The sequence below is a fragment of the Populus alba genome, chromosome 10 (assembly GCF_005239225.2).
Source record: "Populus alba chromosome 10, ASM523922v2, whole genome shotgun sequence".
Classification (NCBI taxonomy): domain Eukaryota; kingdom Viridiplantae; phylum Streptophyta; class Magnoliopsida; order Malpighiales; family Salicaceae; genus Populus; species Populus alba.
This window is the reverse complement of record NC_133293.1, coordinates 49252-53535: the sequence shown is the minus strand read 5'-3', so window position 1 is coordinate 53535 and position 4284 is coordinate 49252. Positions and strand designations below refer to the sequence as shown.

General features: G+C 40.2%; 1 non-coding gene across 1 annotated transcript; it reads left to right on the top strand.

The window, feature by feature from the left end:
• Positions 1-261: 261 nt before the first annotated feature.
• On the top strand, positions 262-397 carry LOC118057384 (small nucleolar RNA Z247). Its single transcript, XR_004688950.1, has one exon. It is a non-coding gene; the product is annotated as a small nucleolar RNA Z247 (small nucleolar RNA).
• Positions 398-4284: the final 3887 nt, after the last annotated feature.

Genomic DNA, 4284 nt, shown 5'->3' with positions numbered 1-4284 from the left:
GATATCTGGGAAACTCAAGACAATCTTCTTCTCAGTTGTATTAATGCCTCTCTCACTGATGATATACTCATGCAAGTAGCACAATGCACTTCTTCTCATGCAGTTTGGAAATCTCTTCACACTACTTTTGCTACACAATCAAAAGCTAAGGCCATCCAAATCCGTTCACAGCTTGCTACTGCTCGTAAAACCACTCAGTCTGTTACAGAATATTTCTTGTATGTAAAAAGGCTCTCTGATGAACTAGCTATGGCAGGACAGGCACTCAAATGTGATGAAATTATCACATACCTACTCACTGGTCTCGGACCCGAGTATGATTCTCTTATCACCACCATTTCAATGAAAGAAAATGTCACCTTAGAAGAGGTGTACTCTATGCTGCTCATTTGTGAGGCACGTGTGCAACATCATCAGCAAGCTCTCCTGTCTGCCATTCCATCAGCTAATGTGGCTACCAAGCACCAATCTTTTTCTGGATCCCGTGTCCGTAACAACAATTTTAACTTTCGAGGCAGGGGACGTGGCCATCCCTCTTTTCATGGTAGAGGTAATTTTCAAACTGCTTCTTGTCAAAATAACAACTACACTAATATTTGGTGTCAGCTCTGTGATAAACCTGGCCATACTGCGGCTCGATGCTATAAGAGATTTGATAATCAGTTTCTTCCTCAACCTTTTCGACCAAATCCTCAAGCCAACATTGCCTCCAACCAACACATTCAGCACTCATTGGATCAAGAATGGCATGCCGACACTGGAGCTACACACCATTTGACTAATAACTTCAACAATCTTAATGTTCGTAGTGAAGAGTATGCTGGAAATGATCAGATTCAAGTCGGAGATGGCACAGGTTTGCACATAACTCACTTAGGCAAAGCATCTTTATCTGCACACTCTAAATCTTTTATCCTTGATCAAATATTAGTTGTCCCTCAGATTACAAAAAATCTTATTTCTATCAAAAAATTCACTGAAGATAATTCTGTTTATTTTGAGTTTCATGCTTCCTTTTTCTTGATCAAGGATTACTCGGGAAACACCCTGCATAAAGGTGTCGTCAAAGATAGTCTCTACTGTTTTTCTCAGCCTCTTCAGCATTTATATCCCAAAGCTCTTGTTGGTGTTCGTGTTTCAGTCTCAGATTGGCATTGTCGTCTTGGGCACGCCTCTTACGACACTGTCAATCATGTTATCCGCTCAAATAATCTTTCCTTTCATTCCAATAAACGACACAAGATATGTCCTGAATGTGAGATGGCAAAAAGCCATAATTTACCTTTTTCTATTTCTGTTCCTCATGTTACTAAGCCTTTGGAACTCATTTATTCAGATGTCTGGGGGCCTAGTCCCGTGATTTCCAGCTACGGCTCTCGCTATTATGTTTGTTTCTTGGATGCTTTCACAAAATACATTTGGTTATTTCCTCTTAAGCAAAAATCCGATGTTGAAAATATTTTCTTACATTTTCAAATATATGTTGAACGTCATTTTAATACCAAAATTAAGGCCATTCAAACTGATTGGGGAGGTGAGTATCGTAGATTAAATACATATTTTTCCAAATGTGGTATTCAACATCGTTTAGCTTGCCCGTATACACATGAGCAAATGGGAGCCGTCGAAAGACGACATCGTCAAATTGTTGACATGGGTCTAGCATTGTTGGCCTATGCTAATCTTCCAAAACCCTACTGGGAGGATGCATTTTTAACGGCTGTTTATATAATTAATCGTCTTCCCACTAAAATTTTAAATCATTGCTCTCCTTTTGAAAAGGCTTATCATCAAAAACCAAATTATGACTTTATGCGTGTATTTGGTTGTGCTTGTTGGCCAAATTTACGTCCTTATAACAAACATAAATTTGATTATAGATCGAAAACATGTATTTTTATTGGCTATAGTCTCTCACATCAGGGGTATAAATGTCTCGATTTGTCTACTGGAAAAATATTTGTGTCTCGCCATGTCATATTTGATGAACTTTCCTTTCCTTACAAATCTCCTCAATCTGTGTCCTTAGTTCCCGAGTCCACTGCTATCCCCTTACCAGCCAATTTACAACCAAGTGTTTCGAATTCCCTAACTCTCCTTGCAGGTGATGTTACAAATGCCACTCATGTCTCTTCACATGAATCTGATCTCCTTCCACCTACTGTTACTACAAATGTTATTTCAAATGAGGTTCCAGCTCCAGCACTGCATGCGGTTCATACATCTTTTGCTGATACACTTGCTCCTTCCAACAACTCAAGAAAAATGATTACTAGATCTCAGACAAACTCTCTCAAACCGAAGCAACCATATGTTGGGTTCATTAAATACCCATTGCCTCATGCACTACTTGCACAATCCTGCCCCGCATTGGTTGAACCAACCTCTTTTACTGATGCTTCAAAAGACCAAAAATGGAGGGAAGCCATGAACATGGAATTTACTGCTCTTTTACAAAATAATACTTGGGATCTTGTACCAGCTAAATCCAACATCAATCTTGTTGGAAACAAATGGGTTTACCGTATCAAGACTCATGCTAATGGCACTGTGGAGCGGTACAAGGCGCGACTGGTAGCTAAAGGCTATCACCAGCAACATGGTGTTGACTTTCTGGAAACCTTTAGCCCCGTTATTAAACAAGGAACTATTCGGCTAGTATTATCTATTGCTCTCTCCAAGCGTTGGCATATTCGGCAACTGGATATTCAAAATGCCTTTCTTCATGGACTATTAGATGAAGAGGTCTATATGTGTCAACCTCAAGGGTACATTCATCCCGACTTTCCCACTCACATATGCCGTTTAAAGAAAAGTTTGTATGGTCTTCGTCAGGCTCCCCGTTCTTGGTTTTCTCGGTTGACAGATCAATTGCTTCAGTATGGTTTTGTCGGCTCCAAATCAGATCCTTCTCTTTACATTCTACAGACTGCAAGTTTCCAGCTGCTCATCCTTATATATGTTGATGACATACTCGTCACGGGTTCTCACTTTGAGGAAGTCAACAAATTAATTTCTTATCTTGGACGTGCCTTCCCTGTCAAAGACTTGGGACAATTATCATATTTTCTTGGAGTTGAAACTCTGCATGATGGTGGTGATTTGATTCTGACTCAACGAAAATATGTAATTGACTTGTTACAAAGACTCAAGCTAGATAAAGTAAAACCTTGCAGCACGCCAATGTCCACAACCTGCACACTCTCCAAATTTGAGGGTATTGATTTCGACGACCCTTATTTATATCGAAGTACAGTTGGTGCCTTACACTATCTTGGTTTTACACGACCCGACATTGCGTTTGCAGTTCACAAGGTGAGCAAGTTCATGCATCAGCCCAAAGATGTTCATTGGCAGGCAGTGAAACGTATACTTCTTTATCTCAAATACACTGTCAATTATGGTTTACATATTACTCCTCAGTCTGATCATACTTTACAAGGCTTTAGTGACGCCGATTGGGCTGGTGACAGTGATGACCGACGAAGTGTAGGAGCATATTGTATCTTTCATGGATCCAATTTAATTAGCTGGAATTGCAAACAACAACAAACAGTGGCACGCAGCAGCACTGAATCAGAATATAAGTCACTGGCCAACACTGCTGCTGAATTGCAGTGGCTTCAATCTCTGCTGCAAGAACTCCAAATGCCTCTCCAACAAAGTCCAACTCTTTGGTGTGACAATATTGGTGCAACTTATCTCTCATCTAATCCAAAGTTCCATGCTCGTACGAAACACATTGAAATTGACTTTCATTTCGTACGAGATCAAGTTGTGCAGCATAAACTTCATGTCTCCTTCGTGTCCACACGTGATCAGCTCGCAGATTTGTTGACTAAACCTTTGGCTGTTGCACGGTTTAATCATCTATGAACCAACCTTCATGTGCAGGAGCTGCCCATTCGGTTGAGGGGGTGTATTGAATTGAAATCCGTTGATCACGTAGAAGATTCTGCAGCAACTATAAATCAGGCCAAATCTCAGCAAGCGGAGAAGACTTAACAAACCTGGACCTTTATTTTCAGTTATGATTACATGCCTTGATTTACGTCTCCAGATTCTATTTTGAATTTTGTATAGCAAATTAGTAGGAGTGATTTACTTACAGCTGTATTATAAATATTCAGACTCTGTGCACATATGGAATTAAGAAAATCACTTTGCCTCATCTGTTCTGTTAATTTCTACAGCAGCCTACACAACATGGAGAGTATAGGCAATGCAGACCAGCAAATGTCTACCAAGTTACAGCCCTGTACCCTTCACCACTCGGGTTTGGCA